The sequence below is a fragment of the Arvicanthis niloticus genome, chromosome 19, assembly GCF_011762505.2.
Source record: "Arvicanthis niloticus isolate mArvNil1 chromosome 19, mArvNil1.pat.X, whole genome shotgun sequence".
Classification (NCBI taxonomy): Eukaryota; Metazoa; Chordata; class Mammalia; order Rodentia; family Muridae; genus Arvicanthis; species Arvicanthis niloticus.
This window is the reverse complement of record NC_047676.1, coordinates 50,971,961-50,980,603: the sequence shown is the minus strand read 5'-3', so window position 1 is coordinate 50,980,603 and position 8,643 is coordinate 50,971,961. Positions and strand designations below refer to the sequence as shown.

General features: G+C 40.7%; 1 long non-coding RNA gene across 1 annotated transcript in view; it reads right to left on the bottom strand.

The window, feature by feature from the left end:
• Window positions 1-1,076: 1,076 nt before the first annotated feature.
• The window catches only part of LOC143435098 (uncharacterized), a 71,651-nt gene continuing 64,084 nt past the window's right edge, over window positions 1,077-8,643 (bottom strand). The window contains exon 4 of the long non-coding RNA XR_013105090.1: window positions 1,077-4,396. This is a non-coding gene — a long non-coding RNA (uncharacterized LOC143435098). The remainder of the gene's footprint in view (window positions 4,397-8,643) is intronic.

Here is an 8,643-nt window from a genome sequence, read left to right as displayed (position 1 = left end):
TCTGGGAGATACTGTCTCTACTAAATATCAGGTTTTTTAAATTTCTTCATCTCTTCTTCAACAATGACCACTATGTGCTGCTCCCTCTCCCTCTCTCTCTCCCTCTCCCTCCTCCTCTCTCTCTCTCTCTCTCTCTCTCTGATGTGTGTGTGCATATGCATGTGTGTGTGTGTGTGTGTGTGTGCGCGCGCGCGTTTGTGTGTGTTGGAGGTAATGTTGACGTCCTGTTTAGAGATGAGTACTTCACAGCCTCTTATTCTTTGCACATTGGCCTTTCATGAGTCTCAATGCTAATCTCCTGCTAATGAAAAAAACAAGTTTCTCTGATGAGGGTTAAAATATTAACTAATTAATGAGTATAAGGGTAAGGTCTTCGGGGCAGTTCATTTCTATGTCAACTGTCTTTAATCATTTGTTAATAGACACTCAACTCAAGTTGTTTCCATAACTTGGCTGTTGTAAAAAAAAAAATAGAAAGAAAGGAAGAAAGAAAGAAAGAAAGAAAGAAAGAAAGAAAGGAAGGAAGGAAGGAAGGAAGGAAGGAAGTGACCACCATGAACATAAGAGTCAAAGCACCACATCAATGTTTGATAGTTTAATCCCCTTTGGTATCCCCCATGAGAGCAATTTCTGGGTTTTATAAGAATTTTATTTTTAATTTCATTTGAAAGTTCCATACAGTTTTCAAAAACTGACTGTACCAGTTTACATTGCCAGCAAGAGTACACCAGGGTTCCTGCCCACCTTCCAAACCTTGTCAGTGTTTGTTTTCTGTTTGTACAAGAGGGAGACATCCTAACTCAATATGCATGTACAATTGATCTATGCCATTTTTATATCTGTCTGTGTTTGAAGAAATGTCTGTCCAGGTATTTTGCACAGGTTTTAATCAAGTTATGTGGGTGTTTGGGGAACTAAACTGTGAGTCATTTTATTGATGTAAGATGTTTGCTCTTTACTGGCTACACAAACTCTCTTTTGCCCAGTGTGCATATTCTTTTTTTATTTTGTTGGTTTGTCATGAAGAATATGCTTAGTTTGGTGAACTTTTTTCTTCTCTTTTGTAGCATGAGCTATTGGTGCAACTAAAAGAAAACCATTGCTAGAGTTAACGTGCAGATCCCCCCAGTGTTCTCTTCTAGGAATTTCATGTTTTCAAGACGAACACTTGAGTCTTTCTTCCACTTTTAGTTGATTTTTGCATATTGTGTAATAAGAACTAATTTCAATCCTTTTCGTATGCAAAACCAGTCTTCCCGGCACTATTTAGTGCCCTATAACATTTCCCCATTGTGTCTCCTTGGCATTGTCCATTTGGATTTATTTCTGGCCTCTCTATTCTGTTCTACTGGTCTGCTTTTACATTAGTACCATGCTGTTTGGCTCACCATTGCTTTATAATAAGATTTTAATCCAGGAAGGATGCTGCCTCCAGCTTTGCTTTGCTTCCTCCGTATTGCTTCAGCTATTTGGCTTTGTTATTGTTGCTGTTGTTAATGTGTCAGATTACTTTGTCTATTTCTATGAAAGATGATATTGGAATTATCACAGAGAGCATGGTAAATCTGTACTTAGCTTTCATTGTTCTCAGCCTTCCTCATGTTGCTGCTCTTTAATGTACTTCCTCATGTTGTGGTGACCCCAACCATAAAATGTTTTCATTGCTACTTCATAACTGTAATTTTGCTACAGTTATGAACCCTAATGTAAATAGATAATATGCACCATATCTGATATGGCACCCTATGAAAACATCCTTCAACTCCCCAAGGGGTCTCTACCCAAAGTTAAGAACCACGGCTTTAACTGAACTAAACATTTTATTAATATTAATTTTTATCCATGAACATATAATACTTTTCAACCTACTTGGTCCTTCACTTTATTTCAGTAATATTATGAAGTTTTCAGCATACAAAGTGTTCATTTTCCTGCTTATGTTTATTCCTAAATATTTTGTTTCTTTGTTTTTTATTATTGATAAATAAATAATAAATAAGTAAACAAATGATATTTATATATCTAGATTGTTGATATTTAAATTTTTTAGACAACTTGTCATTTGTATATACAAATGCTACTAATTTTACAACTTGTCATTTGTATATACAAATGCTACTAATTTGCATGATGGTTATATATTCTACAGTTTGTGTATTAAACCAAAAATATTTTTAATTAATTTGTTTATTTGTGTCTGTATGTGTACTATGTGTATGCAGGAACCCAAGAAAGCCAAAAGATGGCGCTGGATATCCTAGAAGCAGAGACACAAACAGCTGTTGAGTGGCCATGTGGATGCCAGGGACTTAACCTGAGTTCTCTGCACGAGCGCTGTCTTAGTTAAGGTTTCTGATGCTGTGTTAAAACCAATTCACTGGAGGAGGAAAGGGTTTATCTCATCTTGCAACTGTCAGGTCAGACGCCATCACTGAGGGAAGTCAGGTGAGGAACTCAAGGCAGAAACCTTGAAGCAGGAACTGAAGTAAAAGCCGTGGAGGAATGCTGTTTACTGGCTTGCTCCTTGCGGCTTGCTCAGCTCCCTTTTTATAGAACTCAAGACCATCTGAGTTGGCACCACCCACAGTGGTCCAGGTTCTCCCACACCAATTATTAATAATACCAACAGAAAAGCCCCCACAGATCTGCCTAAGACCAGTCTTAATAGAAACCTTTCCTCTGTTGAGAATCCTTCTGCCCAGATAACTCAAGAGTGTGTCAGGTTAACATAAAAACTGAGCACCACACATAGTAAGCGCTTTAAGCCACTGAGCCATCTCTCTAGTGTCTCAACAGGATGTGTGTGTGTGTGTGTGTGTGTGTGTGTGTGTGTGTGTGTGTGTGTGAGCTTTTAGGATGTTTTTCGTATAAGTAATGTCATGTGCAATAAAGGTAATTTCATCTTTCTCTTTCTGGTTTGAATGCCTTCCCTTTATTCTCCTTCCCTGATGCTGTGACTAGTAGTTCCAGTGCTGTGCTGCTATAAACAAAAGTAGTAAGGTGGAAGTGTCTGCCTCGTATCAGATATTGAACCCAGAAGAGGGGAGAGAGAATGGTGGGAAGAATCAAGAAGAGAGACCTGCATGGTAGTGGTGGTGTGTGTGGGGGGGGGAAGTTGGGGGGTATTGCAAGTGTCCAAGAGCCTGCAATTAAGCCTGCTGCTTCCTGAGTAAAATCCAAAGATGGGTAATGATAAACCATAGCTTATTTACATGGTATTTATCATGCAACATATCCAAACTCTATCTACTTAAGAAAAACCTAGAGTACCAAACAATTACATGAGCTATTGTCTTCATACCCCGCCATATATCCCTGCACTCATGTGTTACAGCTCTGCCTCTCTGTGTCGTTTGACACATGGCCTCCTTTCTTCTACCTCTGTGTATCCATAGCTAATGTTTCATTCTTTATCCTCTGTCTATTTTACCTTTTTATTCTATTTCACTTGACATAAAAATCTTCCAGGTATGTGTGTCATGCTGTGGTCAAATGTCAAGTTCTCTTTCTTTGTGGGCTAAATAATACTCCATTCTATCTATGTGTGTACTTTATCTTTATTCGTTCCTCTGTCAAAGATGTTCTAGGTTATTTTCATATGCCTAGTGTGAACATGCTGTAAACTTTTAATTATTCATTGATTATGATGTTAGCTGTGGGATTTTTATAAATGGACCTTATTATGCTCCATTAAGAAATGTCAGCAAGAAAATATTCTGAATTGGGTCAAATTTTTTTTGTATTATCTGAGAGGATTATCTGGCTTTGAGTTTTTATCCCACTAATATAGTACATTGCATTGATTGATTTGCATGAGTTAAGAGCAGCCTTTCATGCCAAAGATAACTCTCACTGCTTGTGGTATATGAGACTTTTGATGTATTGTTGAACTTGGCTTGCTACTGATTCTGCTTAGGATTTTGACATCAGTGTTTATTAGAGATGTTAATCTGTAGTTTTCTTCTGTTGTGCTGTCATTGTCTGGCTTGGGTACCACAGCAATGCTGGACTTGTGTGATGTATTTACAAGTATTCCTTCTAGATTTACTTTATTGAATTTTTATTTTCAAGTACTGACGATTCTTTGAAATATCTGGTAGAAGTCAACCATGATGCCATCTGGTCCTGGGTTTTTCTTTGTTGGTAGATATTTAATTACTTCTTCAAACTCTTTATTGTTAATGGTTTGCTCAAGCTGTTTCTTCCTGATTCAATCTAGGTAGGTTATGATTTTCTGGGACACCATCCATTTTCCTCTAACTTATCCAATTTGTTGCCGTCTAATTATGTGTAATATTTGTTATGATTCCTTTTAGTTTGAAGTATCTGTTGTAACGTCTTTACTTTTGCTTCTGATTTTCCTCAGAGTCCTCTCTTTATTTCTTAGTTCGCCTAGCTTCAAAAACAAACAAACAAACAAAAAAACAACAAAAAAAAGTTCATTTTACTTTTTAATGATTTTTTTCATTATGTTTGTTTTGACATTTCTTATTCCCTTCTTTCTGCTAACTTTGGACCTGATGGGTTTTCTTCATCTATGCTCTGTGGGTTAAATGATAGACCCACATTTGGCCCCTTTATTATTACTTTTCTCCTTTATTATTTTAAAGATAGGTGTTTGTTAGTATAAAATCACCTCAGAATTGCTTTTCCTGCATTTTATAAGTTTTGCATGCCATTTGTCTCATATATATATATCTTTAGAGCCTTGGTACTTTGGGAACATATTTTATCATTTTAGAATATTTGCAAATTTTCCAAAGTTCCCTTCTGCTATTGAGTCCTTGTTCCATATAATTCCCCAATGACCCCCACTTGGGTGAAGGGGTCCCCTCCCTGTTCTATAGACTTTAACCCTGGGACTAACGCACACTAGTGGACTGAGTGAAGATGAAGTATTTCAGAGCCCTGACGGCCACGGAGCATGAGTATGGGGATAACCAGGGGCCCAGCATCACTAGAGTGACACCTCAAATGTCAGGAGTTGGGGTACCATAAAGTATTTCCTTTAGATCCTGAAGTGTGAAACACAGTAGTGTTGCAAACTCTGGGAGAAGAGGTACTACGACAGTAAGATTCATGACGATATGCATGGCATTTCCTGTACCTCAAGGGCTGCCATAGCAGTCCCCGCAAAGGGGCTCCTGCAGCTACTTCGCAGTACAAGTTCCTCTGGCATACAGAAAGCAAGGCATCATGTGAGCCAGGATACTGAGGTTCTGACTGGCCCCTCCTACCCAGAGTTCCAGTTCTCAGGAGTATGGACCACCAGGCTTGTGCTCACTCGTAGAATGTCCCAGCTGCTTTGACTGCACGGTGCGTCACTGGGCCAGTGTCCCTGGTCCCCTGGGGACAGTTTGCTATGTGGGCTAGGATGCAAGCACCAGGGCTGCTTCAAAATCCGAAGCTCTACTCCCAAGGAGCAAAGCCACAAACTAGTTTGGACTCCCACAGATGGCATCTCCCCTGTGGGCTGGATTGAGAAAGCTGAGGAGTGGAAGCAACTGGGATGGGAACGGTAAGCTTCCTAGAAGATGTGTTGCAAATGATGTCACCTCAGCCCGTGAATGATGCAAGTATGTGTAAACAAAGACAAGGATTGGGGCCCAATGGAGCAACCTCTTCGGAAGTAGTGTGAACCCTAAGTATCATTCTAAGCTTGGCCCAGAGCCATGGAGGACAATGAGCTGAGCAGTAATAATGCCTGCAAGTACCTGCGGTGGTGATAGGGGTTTCTTGCTCAGCTTTTTCTATGAAGAAAGTCCCTCTTGGTTTGAGCTGACCCTAAATGGATATGGGATGGCTACAGTAAGATGTACTCCTCCTTTCTTTCTGCAGCTAGTCTAGCTTTCTGTGCCCCACGCAGATTTTCTCTTCGGTCACTGAGTGAGATCAAATGCAATTGTTCCTTTGTTGCTTGGGTCTTTTTCTATGTGTAAAGATAGAGATTAGACATGGCCTGTTGACCATCATCCTATGTCCACATAGCCCCTCCATCTCCATTCCCTTCCAATCCCAATCCCCTCACACTTCTGTGGACCCTCTTTTTCCCATTATTCTTCTAAGACAACATGGTTCATGGTTCAGTGGCATTGGTGTCACCTAAGAGCTTATTTCCAACTTAGAATCACAGAGTATGCATGCATGCACATGCACACACACACACTCACAGGTATCATGAATACTCACATACATGCACATGTGAGCACACACATTTACACACACACCATACACATACACACATTCACACACCAGCACACCACTTACACACCTACTCATACACACCACACACAGATACATGCACATCTCCTACATACACATACAGACACACACATCACACACCACACAAACACACTCACACATAAACTCAACATGCACATGTACATACTGGACACAACACACCATACATATGCGTGCACATGCGTACACACACAGAGAGAGAGAGTGAGAGAGAGAGAGAGAGAGAGAGAGAGAGAGAGAGAGAGAGCGAGAGAGCTATTAAATGAGGATCTGTGTTTCAGCAAGATCCTCAGGTAGTTGATATGCAAAATGAGCCCCGAAACAGAGCTGTGCACGCACTGGAGCCCAGGCCTTCCGGACATATACACACTGGCCTCAGAGGCCATCACCAAGCAACTCAGGAAACACAAACTGGAATCAGCTGCTGGATATACACTGGCTCGGCGACCATGTGAGATGGACCTGAGAACAAGTAATTGATTTACAGCATCATCTGGCTCTAACTCGCTGAAAGCCAACTTGTCTCCCTCTGAATTGATGTAATTACCAACATGAGGGAAAGCAGGTCCTTTCTTCAGGTCAAGTAACCTTGTTATTTATCAGCCTGTGCTAGCTCAGCTTCTGATTAGCAATTTATCCTGGGTAGGTGGGTATTGACTGACCCAACTTGGCTCCTGTTTTTCATTCTGTTCCCACTGGCAGTGATTATTAGGTCTCAGGATGATGAAAATGTAGCTGTTGCTGTGCACATGTGCCCTTTGTTTGTGCTTTTCTGATTCCTATTCTCTTACTTTTCTTAACCCCAGAGGATGACTGCTCCTCACAATATTAAGAAAAAGCACTCTGGCCCTTCCGGCTGTTGCCTTGAACCTTTCCTAGCACTGTTAATTGGCCATCTCATGAGCTAGAAACAAAATTGTTTCAGAAGCCACGTTGGAATCCACGCAGTTACACGGAGATCATATGCCTGCCTCCTTCACTTGCCGTAAACTGCAAGCCAGTCCCAAGCAACAGAGGCTGTCACCAGCTCAGAAGTCACGTTTAGATATTTCTTGGAACTTTGAGTGTATTGAAGTAAAACAATTCCTTCAGCGGTTCACAAGCTAGACCCCAAGAGTTGGGGATCATTCTCTTATCAGACCACTAAGTAACTATGGGCGAACAAAATGAAATCCAAATGGGTTTCTAGCTGGTGCTTCCAGGAGGGTTTGAATCAGATGGATGAGATGCACATCTGAGTTGTGTCTATTTTAAAGAACATTGAAGATGAATGTCATTATTTCTTCATGGTGGTTTTTCCAATTCAGACTTCTAGTTTTCTTTTATCCTGAGAAAAGACACGTAGGGATGCTGTAATTCTTGTAATTGTTTTCCACAGATACACCCATTCTCTGGATCACAGGTAATAAAAGAAGAAGGAAAATGGAGAAATGAGATGTTTAGAGAAAAAAAAATGAAGAAAATTGGATGTGGCTTCATGCCTGGTAAGTCTCCTGAGGTAGAAAGCAGTTGAGGGCTGTGCTGAATGGGAAGGGAGCATTGCTTAAAGCAGATTTCCAGACATGTGACTGCAGACTAGAAGGTCCACCGTTCAGATATCACGTGTTCTCTTACGCAGTGATTTTCTAGTGCCGTGATCCCCCCACCCTCCCTGGGCACACTTTGGTTTACAGAACTAGTGGGGGTTATTTCTGGCATCTGGTGAATCAGAGTCCGAAATTGTGCTTAAAATTCTACATAAGACTGCACATTCATTCCCCTTAGCATCCGGGCCTCACCTCCGCCCCTCCTCTTCTCAGCTTCCTTGAGGCTGCAGCTGCAGCTGAGGCTGCTGGTGTGGCTGCTTCTGCTTCTTCAGGCTGCTTCCCCACCAGGCTACTTCCCCATGGTTCATGCACTTGCTGCACCCCATGCCTTTTTCTCAGATCCAACTGTGTTGCCCCTTCACATTCATTAGTGTTTGCTCAGATAGCATCCTTGCTGTTGGACATTCCCTAACCTTCTCATGGAAAGTGGAACCTGAACCATGCCTCCCCCTCCTAGCCTTGTTTTCTGCTTCATTTTTCTTCATAACACTGAGGACCTTCTGATGGAGTGTGCATTTTACTTATTTCTTTTTATTACAGGGGTTCATTAAAATGGAAGTTTCATGACAACAGTACTTTTTATCTGTCCACCCACTGTTAATCTTTAGCATCTACAGCAAGCCTAATATACTAGCTGTTGTGTGTGTGTGTGTGTGTGTGTGTGTGTGTGTGTATGAATTAAACCAAAAAAAGTACAAGATAAAATATAGTTGAAAACTAAGTCATATCAAATCAAAAATATTTGTGATGGAAGATTTATAAAGAATGACTTTCTTATCTCAATATCTGACTTGAGAATTGGCTAAGTAATTAAGAA